Below are 13,157 nucleotides of genomic sequence, written 5' to 3'. Positions count from 1 at the left end.
ATCTCCTTATTTGGGTTGTTGTGTTTTCAGAGAGCTGCACAGAGAGAGAGAAGTGCAGGTCCAGTTTCCACATTTAACCTATACACACTCTTGAAGGCCCTTAAGAGTGTGTATGTTAGAGGACGAGGGTGTAAAATGCAAAGTAAGGGGAGGGAGTAAGATATAGAGAAAGAGTTCCCATGATGTAAACACACGTCATAATATTTGGGCATTAAAGCCGTAGGTGTTGACCTAAAGTCCTCTGTTACTTCAAATAGGCTTAAACTACCTAAACAGAGGTCATTAAGTGGTCTGAGGGAAAAAATAAAACAAGGTGAGGACAAAGTATGTAAACATAGACACCTATGGGTTGAATTAATTTAGCATTATTACAGTATGTCTGGGATTAGTTTGTGTAACTTAAATGTATCCTAAAGGTAATGAAATGGTACCTTCACATCCTGAAATATCTTTCCCCTGCCGTGGTGCCACCGAGCTGTTTTGGTTTTATGAGCTTCTGTATGGTTAATATTATCATCAGGTGTAAGAGGTTATAAAACAGCTTCTGAAATGTGAGCCATGAATGCTGTGCACCTGATATTTGAGTTTGATGAGTGATGGTTTGAAGCAGACTAAGAATCAAAGTGTATGTGAATAATGGAGACCAGTGTCCACCATTGCTTACAGTCACAAAGAGATAGAGGGGTTATGTTAAAAGATGGATGACTCTCAAAGGAAGAGATCCATGGATATGAATGTATGCACTCAATGACGAAGACACACCTTTCCCAAAGGAGTTGCACCAGCTGTCATGATCCTTGTGTTGTGTTTTATTTTGAAATGTTTTCCTCTCTTGTGTCACTCATTAAGCTTCACTTCCTGTCTGCGTTTCCCTCCTGTGCCTGATTGTGTCATTGTGTTCACCTGTTGCCCCTGTGTTTCTCCTCCCCCTTCCAGCTGTCTCTCCTCTTGTGATTACCCTTGTGTATTTAGTCCCTGTTTCCCTTTTGTCTGTTGTTCAGTCGTCGTCATTTCTTCCCTAATCTTGTCCATGTTACCTGCCTGTTCCTGTCGCCCTTCATGCCTGAAGCTAAGTGTTTTTCATGTCCTGTGTTCCCCTCGCTTCGTGATTTCATCAACAGCTTTTGAATAAAGCTCGCTTTTTGTTTTTGACCCTTACCTGCACTTGGGTCCTGTTTCCCCACCCCTGACACCAGCTAGGCTAAACCTACCAGCAACTTTGTGTCAGGTACTGTCTAATTGCAAACTAGAGTAGACTAACTAATTAGTCAGTCGGGTTTTAACGACAACATAAGAAATGTCTCAAATTGTAAACAGTTTCATAATTTGTAAATCTGTTGCTTGTTTGCATTTGTAGCTCCATATAGCATCACAAGCTAGCAACACCCTCAAATAGATGTATTCTGGGGAGGTAGAAACAATAAGGTCTTCAAAACAAAATAGAAAACGTTGTAAATGACTATTGTATTATTATTACTATTTGAAACATTTGTATTTCGACTTTATAAAATGTATTTTTGTATGTATGCTAACCTAACCAACACTTGGAATCATTATGCTATTAGCATAACATTTTGGAAATTGAGGTAGCCTATTGTGTATTTTTGATTAGCTATCAGGTCAGACATTTAAACCATATTCCCAAGTTACTTCTTTTACTTGTCATATTTTTTTTTGGGCCGGAGAATCGGGAGCAGCGGGAGCGGTACTGCAGTCGCTTTACCGCACCGTTGTGACGAAAAGAGAGCTGAGCCAGAAGGCAAAGCTCTCTGTCTACCGGGCCATCTTCGTTCCTACCCTCACCTATGGTCATGAAGGATGGGTCATGACCGAAAGAACGAGATCGCGGATACAAGCGGCCGAAATGGGATTTCTCTGCAGGGCAGCTGGCATCTCCCTTAGGGATAAGCTGAGAAGTTCAGTCATCCGGGAGGGACTCGGAGTAGAACCGCTGCTCCTTCGCGCTGAAAGGAGCCAGTTGAGGTGGTTCGGGCACCTAGTGAGGAAGCCACCTGGACGCCTCCCTAGGGAGGTGTTCCAGGCACGTCCAGCTGGGAAGAGCCCGAGGGGTAGACCTAGGACCAGGTGGAGGGATTATATCTCTTCGCTGGCCTGGGAGCGCCTTGGAATCCCCCAGTCAGAGCTGGTTGATGTGGCCAGGGAAAGGAAAGTTTGGGGCTCTCTGCTGGAGCTGTTACCTCCGCGACCCTGACGGAAAAGCGGGAGAAGATGGATGGATGGACTTGTCATATTTTAGCAAGCTAACGTCAGCTTTGTCAGTTGGTTCAGCTACAGGGGACACAAATTCTTCAAGCTAACATTTAGTGTATCAACTAATCTTAATTCAAAAAACAGTTTATGTGATCCTCTTTATTATAAATGTCTACTCCGTCAACACTTACCGAACGTGGTCATTCCTAGAGATTGAACTTGCAAACTGGTAGATGCAACTGGATCCCGGTCATAATTTGGCCACTGCATGTTCATTGACTTTCAGTATCTTGGCAGCTACACTCCAACCAAGTTTTAAAAAATAATAAAGGACATTGCTCAGACAGCTGGTACATAAACAGTTTATGTGAGGAACTTAGAAAAATGGGATAGTAGGCTACACAGCAGCTTTATAGCAAATACTGCTTATGAATGCAACAGTTAGTGTGCTGATTTGGTCGCATTACTCCTGACAAGCGGCCTTTTATGCCCTCTGATCCTTTTTGACAACAAGTTATCCTTTCTTGACTTTGTTCCTTTTCCTTTTGCATTTGTGACGATGTATTCCGCTGCTTCTTCTACCTGTTATATCATCTTTGGACCATTTGAACCATTGGAGCTTTGAAAAGACTCCCAACAAATCCATATTTTGGCTCTCTAATACAGATGTTTTGAAGTACTACAGACTACAGACATGGCATTATTTATAAAGGTTAGGTATGGCTAGTGGAATTTCGACCTCTACCTCCCTGTTCTGTCCATCATAAAACATCAGGTTTTGTTTTCAAGCATCTGCTCTCTTTTCCTTTTAAAGGAGTCAGACACAAAGCCAGGATGAAGTAAATGGTCAATATCCTAAAGAAGTTACCTCAATAAGTTTTTATTGGGAGTAAATGTGTTGCACAGTGTGAATAAAAACCCTGCTGAAACCCTGTTTTCAGCCACTGATGTGAACTACAGCTGTGTCCATGCAAAGGAGTTGCAGAACTGATCCAAAACCAAACCGTTCCTCCTTCTGTGGAGCAGGAGAGAGTGCCAGGAAGGGGAAAAAAGGGATGAAGAAGAAATAAACACATAATCATCCATTTAGCTTCACTTTTCTGGTCAGGTAGCTATTGTGTGGGGTCTGGCAGAATGTCAAGGTGACTGATCTCGAAACAACAATGTTAAATGAGAAGCAAGGAATCTTTCTATTGTTGTTGCATGCTTCACAATGTGAACTGGAGGTGGTATGATAATCCACAATCATAATAAAGAGTTGTGCATAGTGAGAAAAGATCACTCGGAGCTAATTTTAACTGTTGTGTAATTCAGCTTCATGCAATGCAGCCTACTGTCAAGATCGGATAATACAGTATGCCTAAATTAAACAACAGCGTGGACTGTGTCTATTCCCTCGATATTAAGATTGGTTTCAGGACAAATAGTAAATGACATTTGTTGAGGGTGGGAAAGTCATAGCAATCCACCCAAACTTCATGGTTGGGCTAGGATTTTATTCTTTAGGGACAATAAATCAATGCACAAGACGTAATTGCACTGCCTACCATGGTTGTTGATAGATTTCAGGGTGGACCAAAGTGGACGACTGATCAACATTTCCATAGAGCCATGCTAAAGGTGTGGCTCAAATGAAAAACTGTCTGGGTGTAACATTAGCTAAGTTTTCTTGATATAAAAAAGGCGATGCCCTCACAACACAAGCACAAGTGACTGTCCTTGAGTTTGCATGTTTTCCAGCATGGATGTACAATAGAGGTTTTTTATAGTATTACACGGACCCTGTTTCCAATAGTATTTTTTCCAATAAATCTGGAAAATCTGTTGCCGCTGAAAGCATCCCCTGTGCCCTAAATGTGAGCAGCACAAGCAGCAGTCTATTGCTCTGATTTGCTGCAGCTGTACGTCTCCTGCAGACTCTGTATGAATGTTCCAACCAGCCTAGCAGTGAGTAATTCAAGAGGGTAATTTAGTGTTTTCAATATCCTCTCCCGACCTTCCAAATATGCTTTCCCTTACTGCTGTTGGCCACAGAAATGCTGCGGAGGAGCCCAGACTAAACATGAAGATATTTTACATATGCGTGTTGAGCACCAAATCAAAGTGTGTGCCTCGGATTTATGATAGAGAACAGGGAATTTGGGAGAGGATGGTTGCGGTCAAATGTTTTCTTTTGCTTAGGAAGGTTCCTTACTGGCAAACACGATAAGAGCTATTTGAATTTTCTAAATGATAAGGATCCTTTAGCATTGGATACACTGAGCCATTTTTTACCAAAGGAGAGGCAATAATGCTGTCCTACAATTCCCTGCAGCCTCATCATTCAGACATAAACAACTGTACTTTCAAATCATTTTGCATCTTATGCCATAACTTTCTAAAATGCTTGTATGTTTTTCACCAATAAAGTCAACATTTAATATCTTTCTGTTTTTATTCAAAATGTTAAGAGAGGAAACTGAATTCAAATCCGATTCAAAGGACAACATAAGGACAACTTTCCTGAATCCAAAAGCAGCATTGCGATACAACCGGATATAACAACAAAAGGTCACAAGTTGCTGATGGGGCACGTCCCCTGACACTACAACCGTATTGAACTTCTTACAGAGGTAGACCCACACCCTGCAACAGGTGCCAACATCTCAGCAGACTAAAAAGATAACCTCTGCAGATTTCCTCAGTCCTTTATTCAGGCCCTGATGAGGGAAGCACCTGTGAGAGGCAACATGAGGAGGGAAGAGAAACACGCACACACGCACGCAAACACACACACACACACACACACAACAGGGCGTGAAACAGACGTCAAGGAAGAGATGTTACGAAAGGTTACTAGTTGACCTCGACCGATGAGTCAGGAGCAGAGTGGGAAGACTCTCTGTGTCCTGGCAGCTAAACAGAGATGCATCATGGTTAAAGCATTGAGAGCCATGCGCCCTGCAGTAGATCATGAGGCCCTCTTTGTATGAGGCATGTATGTGCTAACTCCTATGGCCTTGGGGTGGAAACATACATCATAAGCCACCTAGACAGGGCACCACCTGGACTCTGGTGCCACACACACACACACACACACACACACACACACACACACACACACACACACACACACACACACACACACACACACACACACACACACACACACACACTCACACTCACAAACAGTGAAATGCGTCTCCTCTGTAACACTCTGTCTGAACGCGTTTCCTGTATGACGATGAGCTTCTGTGCTGCCTTCAATGACGTCATGACCCCCCCAACCACCTACACACACACACACACACACACACACACACACACACACACACACACACACACACACACACACACACACACACACACACACACACACACACACACACACACACCTCCTTCACCAGGCATTTCACAGATGTTTGTAACATAGCTAACCAATCAGACGTGAGGTTGCATGTCAGGACACTTTGCTGACAAACATGCAGCTGCGAGATGTGATGTAAGACATGTGTGACTGATTTACTATCTGAGCTCCTCAAATATTTTACTTTTTACTGAATTATATTCATTTTGCTGCTTTGCAAATTTAGATTTTTGCATGAAAAGAGCTTATCAAATATGATTGTTATGTCATTAATCAAATGACTGAATAGTAAATACTTTTAAACCATTTTAAATGTGAGAATTTGGTGCTTTTTCACTGAAGCTATTTGAATCCATCTTAAATCTTTTGACTACTTTTAAGTTTAATACTTTACACGTTCCTGATTTTACCTACACGTTTGCCTTTTGAATGCACACCTTTCACTTTTAACAGAGTATAATCACACTAAAGGGTTAGTACTTTACTTAAATAAAGCATTTGAAAACTCCATTGATGATCAGAAACCTGAGCTGGTTGGTACGTAGGTACATTTTTTTTGTTCCAAATTCATTGTAGTCAAAAGGACAAAACTGTCAGTCCGACTTATCCCCAGCACCATTTGAAAATACTTACACAGCTCAATGCGTTAATAACCAGTGAACAATAAATCAGTGTGCTGACAGAGAATTGTTATCGGGCACCTGGAGGCAGAAACCTGCAGGCCAGGTTTAGTGAGAATTAAAACACGGAGCATAAACATTCAAGACTAAGACATGTTCATGATGGTCGAGTCAAGTCTTGTTATGTAAGTAGTGTAGATTAATGAAAGTGTTCCTACACACACTATCTGAGATCATGCAGTAGCTTCCTCTTTGTGAAACAAGTGAGAACATTCCAGTCTCATTCTCTGATGACACACCGAATACCTGAGGAGGAGGAGGAACAGACAGAGACAGAAAAATAGATGACACATAAGGCTGATTAGGGCATTAGTTAGTGATTAGTATTTTGTCATTTGTTGCTCACACTGTACATTAAACAGCTACTGTATACTTTCTGAAAAACAATCATGAATTATTGAATGTATTTTTAAAGTACTTACCAGTATAATCCAAAATAAGAAAGAGTCAGAATAATAATTAGCTCGAGGGAAAGCTGGTTTTGTGATATTTGCTCTATTAGAAAAAAAAGGTGTAAATAAATTAAAAAATGTAAAAATGAAAATAAAATAAAAGTAAAATAATATCAAATAAAACAAATGGTATAAACATAAGAAGTGTAAGTAAAAATGTGCAATAAATATATATAATAAAACAAATTCAATTGAAAATATTCATAAAAGAACAAGAAGTTGAAATAAAAAAGTGCAAACATAAACATTTAACACAAATAGATTACGTAAAATGTGTATATTATCATTTATACAGTAGTCTATCAGTATTAATAGAGATATAAATGCTGAAAATACCAGAGTATTGCTTGAATTGACAGTGTACAATAGCGATAGGTGAAATGAGTATTACTATACCTTTACTTTTAATTACTTACTAGATTTAAACACAGTGACATAAAAACATAATGATACTATGACAGTAACACCTATAAAAATAAGGCTGGGTTTATAGTAACAGTGAAAAGGAAACAGATAGAAAGAGTCAGACTGGGTACAGTTAGTTATGACTTCATGCTGACACACCAGCAGCTGTATTCTTGGCCAACAGTTCACCAGTGCTGATAAGACTCCAGCTCCGACCTTATAAGGACAACATCCCTCTTATTCATTTACTATCTGCCGACTGAAAGGCTAACTGTTCAGGGAGAGGACGGGCTTCAACCTCAGATGATCTGCATTCCCATAAAGTTGCTTTCATTATCAACGCTCCACACTTTTTCTGTTTGTCAAGCCTCTCATTTTCTCCCTGTCTCCTCCCACATTATAATTCCTCACACTCTTCTTCTTCTTCTACTTCTCCTGTCTTTACTCTCCGTCCCTCTCTCATTACATTATTTTTGTACTGTGTGACCGTGCGTTCACCTCCTGTTAGGTAAGGAGGTCAGCATGCATTAAACACAGACAGACATGAACACACACTCCCAGAGAAGTGGTGAAATCCAGCTACAGCCAGATGTGTTTGTGTGTAAGTGGGAGTGACCGAAGCCGGCGGGGTGAGAGAGGATGAAGATGGGCCTGGCCTCCAGCTCCAGAGTCAGAGAGAGGAAAACCCTCCCACAGGAAACCAGCGCTCCACTCCACATGGCCTTTTAAGGTAAAAAACTCCCCAAAACTCTGCTCACTGGGGAATAGGGCTAAGATATAGCCACATTTAAAGCTACAGAGAAAGAGAAAGTGCTGGGAAAGGCAGGGTGGAAGTGTGTGAGTGAGGAAAGACTTTATGAAAAGCTAAACCAAATTCAAATACTTTAAGTCAAGAAGCAAAAGTCTCCCTCTCTTTGTAAATGAATTACATATTCAAAGTGTCCATGCGACGTTGTTAGTTTTAATCCACATTTTCATACCATTTCACTATCAGAGTATTCATGGCTAAAGGCACACATTAGTTCTGGTCATGACTATCTTTATGAGATGATCAATATCCACAGAGTCTCTGAGTCATATTAAGTGGAGAGGAGCGTGGGAAACAGACCCCATGCATTTCTTCCACATGGGAAAATCAACTCTAATAAAACAACTGTAAACAAGAGATGCATCTATGCACTACTGTGGGAAATGGATGTGTATTATCAAGTTTCTATAGGTCATTGTCTCATTTGGTTGATTGCAGTATATTTTTCTATTTAAAAGGAACTTAAGGAATCAGTGGGGACTCCTAAACAAGTTACTCAAATCCAAAATTCCAGGGCGGTGGTGGCAAAGTCCATAGGGGCTTGGCCTGGGAACTGGAAGGTCACCAGTTGTTACCGTGGTGTCCCTGAGCAAGGCACCGTTCCCTACACTGCTCCCCGGGCGCCGCACATAATGGCAGCCCACTGCTCCTAACAATAGGATGGGTCAAATGCAGAGACCTGTCCAGCAGTGGCTCAGTCAGTAGGGGCTTGGACCGGGAATCGTAGGGTCGCCGGTTCAAGTCCCCGAACAGACTTGAAATATGGAAAGTGGACTGCTACTTGGAGAGGTCCCAGTTCTGCTGTGACGGTGCCCTTGAGCAAGGCACCGGACACCTCCAATCCCCCCTCCCCACTGCTCCCCGGGCGCTGCACGATAGCTGCCAACTGCTCCTAGTACTAGGATGGGTTAAATGCAGAGGACCAATTTAACTGTGTGTGCTCTGCTGTGTGCATGTATGTGACTAATAAAGAGGGTTTCATCCTCCGATTCTTTTCTGTTTAATTTGGACCGTCTCCTGTCTGTGTTTTTTTGCATCTTACCGTCTTTTGCTCAATGTTTAGACCGATGAAACATGTTTAGATTTGTGTGGTTTTTGGGGTACTTTGTTAGTGTTAAGGGATTTTTAGCATGTGAATGTTTCTGTATAATACATACATTTTCTCTCATCTCAGGGTTAGGAACATCAGGACCCAAATGCAGAAAAAAAAGAGGGGAGGCAGGCTTAAAATACAAACAAAAACAAGCTTTGTTAAATTAAAGCTGGTACAAAAAAACAAAAAACTGGATGAGCAGGCAGGGAAAGGATAGGATAGCAAAATAAAATGGAGGAACATACTGGGAAGACTTCAGGGAATCAGGACCTGCACATCATTGATGACAGACTGACAGTGAACAAGAGGAAAGACAGTTCTATATACTGACAAGATTAATCACAAAGACAAGACACAGCTGGAGAAGGCAGGAAAAACTCAAGGACAACAGGTGAAAACAATGAGACAATCACACAGGCGGCAAAACACAAAGGCAGGAAGGAAAACAAAACAAAGAAAAGGCATTTCAAAATAAAACAGGAAACCAAAAGTTAGATCATGACATTATTAAGCTTCAGATTGTTTATTATGGAGTCAAATGTTGCATATGTCCATAAGGTCTTGCGATTGTACTTGTATTCTTAGCTCTTTGAGAATAAAATGACTTTAATAAAATGAGCTTTGAGTCACGTGACTGCTTTTTGCTGTTGGAGACATGTCACACACAAGAGACGTACAAACATTCATGTGTGATGCCAGGATGGTTTTGAATAATAAACTACAGTCTGTCACACTCCTGATGATTTGTTGAGGATGTCCAGAGAGACGTTTAAGCAGCACACCTCCAGGTGTGGTAATGTGGGTCTGAAGTCCAGACTGAAATATCTCAACAACGATTTGATGGATTTCCATGAAATTTAATACCGACATTCATGGTTCCCAGAGGATGAAGCGCACCGACTTGAGTGATTCTCCGACTTCTCTGCAGACATTCAGGGCCCCCTCAGGATGAGATGACGTGAGGCCTCTGTGTTGGCCAATCCTGTGCTTGTACACATTCCTGGAGGATTATTTTGTAAAATGAAAGATGTGTGCCGATTTGCTCGAGATTGCTGCAACAAATGAGAAAATAATTGTGATGATTTTACAGAGTTTTGAAACCTTGATTTGTTTAAACCCCTGTGCAGCGTTTTGGCATCTGTGAAGCCTTCAATTTCATGGATTTGTTACTCAAAGTGGACCTCCCGGATTGGATTTCATGTCTCAACGGTGCCTGGAACAACATCCCTGACATCCAGGCCTTGTTTTTAAATAAAACTGGAAAACATGTATAGTTATATATACCTATATATGCATTTTTACACTTGGTTTACACCCAAAAGCTCATGAAAGTTTGTATATATTTGAATCTCATTTACTTGCTCTGTGGAATCTGGTTTGTGTGTATGTGTGTGTGTGTGTGTGTGTGTGTGTGTGTGTGTGTGTGTGTGTGTGTGTGTGTGTGTGTGTGTGTGTGTGTGTGTGTGTGTGTGTGTGTGTGTGTGTGTGTGTGTGTGTGTGTGTGTGTGTGTGTGTGTGTGTGTGTGTCTGTTATCCTCACAGACATTATTTTGTGTGACTCACCCGACGCTGACCCAACGAGGCCCTGACAACATGTAAACTCGACCCTTGTTTCCCTTTATTGCCTCCATCTCTAAAGAAAACTGTGTGTGTGTGTGTGTGTGTGTGTGTGTGTGTGTGTGTGTGTGTGTGTGTGTGTGTGTGTGTGTGTGTGTGTGTGTCTGCTTTGGAACTGCCTCATCTTGCCCTCGGTTATCAGGCCTAACATTTGCCTCTTTGGCATTGCCCACAGAGGATGTGTAAATAAAGATCCCTGTGGTTGAATGGCTGTAATGAGAGCCTGTCCAGCTCCAGTTATTCAGAGTGTTTATCACCTCATCACACTCATTCATGAGAGAGAGGGGGGCTGACAGGGAGAGAGGAAGGAGAGGAGGAACATACAGTAGACCTTTTCTAGTGGCGCCAGAGAGAGAGGAGTGAAAACAAGAGAAAAAAAGAGTAGAAAATGTCTGGCATTTTGTTTGATGAATTGGAAGAGAAGTAAGATCATAAAAGTAAAATGATTTCAGATGTTGTTGTTTTGAAGTTGTATTTTTCGCATGATGTCACTCAGATATTGTTTTACTGCCACTGCACATTGGGAGAAATAAAATAAAATATTGATTACTCAGTTTAATTTCTGTTTGATTAACTGAAACTAAGAGAAGTTGTGTTTTGGTTGCATTAGAATTGGCCCGTATATCTAAACAGGGAGTCGGTCCTCTTCCATGGAGTCCACCATGTTGTACCATCATGGTCCCCAGCAGCCAAGTACAAACTGACCTCTGGCTGTAGAGCATTTCTTTGTTCTTACGTTTCTCAGAAATGTTTGGTAATGGGGAGGAAACAGGGAGGGGTATTCAGTTGGCAGTCATCTGCAACCTCTCTGCTGGATGCCACTTAATCCTAAACACTGTCCCTTTATTTCCAATCGGATCAATTATTAATAGATGTTAACTGGCACTAACAGCCAAACAGTACAATACCTAACCTCATAAAATTGTCAATCTGATTGTTGTCCAACTGATAGTCAGATAAAATCACTTAGGCCTATGCTACATGCTGCTGCTAAACAACTATTTAAGTTATATGACCTTATGAGGTTGATTTGGTAAATGAGTTACAGTTTCTGATGATCTGACAAATGTAAGTGCTATTTTTATCCTCCTTCTGGCTCTGTTTTGGTCTCCACCAACTCCTGAGAAAGATGTGTCTGCAAAATGCTCCACTTTCTTCATCAGCGTGTTGCTAACTCTTTATTTGCTAATTGTATCTGTTGTTTGTTGGGTTCATATGAGCTTTTTTACTGAAAGCAGCTGTCTGCTGTGGCAGGAAAACACTGTAAAGTTCAGGCCAATTAGCTCTGTAAATCTGAGGGGAACTGTGAAGTTGGCTAATAATTCTCTGCGGGTTTGTCACTGCAAGCAACCTCTTTCACATCACACATAAAAAACACTGATAAAGGCTGTTTAAAAAGTTAAGTACATACCGCAAACTCCATAAGATTGTGCATTTATAAATGTGACCCCCAGAATGTACTGTATAGTTTATGTGCACAGTGTTAAAATAGACCTTTCTAAAAGGTAGTATTGAAGGACAAAGCTGTTAGCAGTTTAACAAAGCAGCAAGGTTATCTAAGTGCTGCACTTAAGAGCCCATGCAGGAAGAATGCATGACGTTACCCCGCAGCCTTTCTGCTGATATGCTGCTGATATCTGCCAGCATAGCCAGCACCACCACTGCCAGCATAGTCATTAGAGGCTAAAAGTCACTGTATGAGTGATGAACACCCTTCCTGGATTAGAAATGAAACAGAAAACGTGAAGTACTTCAGAGAGAGCATGTGAGGACTGTGTGAGAATCCCGCCGTTAAATCTCATATGAAATGGATCAAATCAAACAGCTGTTTAACATTTCGAACAGCCTTCATCCAGACTCTCGTCTTAATGTAAATCCCGCTGGGCTGAACTTCAAGGAAAGGCAAGTTACTTTATGTCGAACATTTCAACAACAAGGCAATTCAAAGTGCTTTACAAAAGAACACCCATTAAAATCAACAGACACACAGTATGAAACTACCCTCCAATGCGTTTTAAAACAGTTATTAAAAGGAGGGAGCTTTGGGATTGTAGCCTTTGCAGACCATTCACATGCACAATGACCTTTATAACACTCTAAAAGGGAGAACTCCAAAAAGCATAACAGGGCCCCTTTCAAAATTGCAGCAGACTTCTGGGAGTTCAGGATGCACTCTCTGCAACCCAGGCACCTCATCCATAACACTGCCTTGACTTATACCTCCCTTTAAATTCTCCTTCTAACCCTTCCTGTCTACTGGCTGAAGTCCTACGAGAGGAGCTCCCCTAAACGTGCCGCAGACGAGGTTTCCTCAGCGTTCCTCTCCAGAGCTGTTGCATGGACTCAATTTGTGTCCTGCCCTGCAGCAAACTGGACTCCAGCCTAGCCTCTAAAGCTTTTCTGCTTGGTTGGGCTGAGCTTCAGGAAACAGCGGTCACTCCCTAACTTCTTCAGTAGACTTAAAACTCCTTCTGCTGCTCTGTTATCTTTCTGTAATGTCACACTGATGAAACACATGATTGCAACATTTTTCTCATTTAATTGT

This window comes from Eleginops maclovinus, chromosome 9 (assembly GCF_036324505.1).
Source record: "Eleginops maclovinus isolate JMC-PN-2008 ecotype Puerto Natales chromosome 9, JC_Emac_rtc_rv5, whole genome shotgun sequence".
NCBI lineage: Eukaryota > Metazoa > Chordata > Actinopteri > Perciformes > Eleginopidae > Eleginops > Eleginops maclovinus.
The sequence above is the reverse complement of the archived record's forward strand: the minus strand, read 5'-3'. Positions refer to the sequence as shown.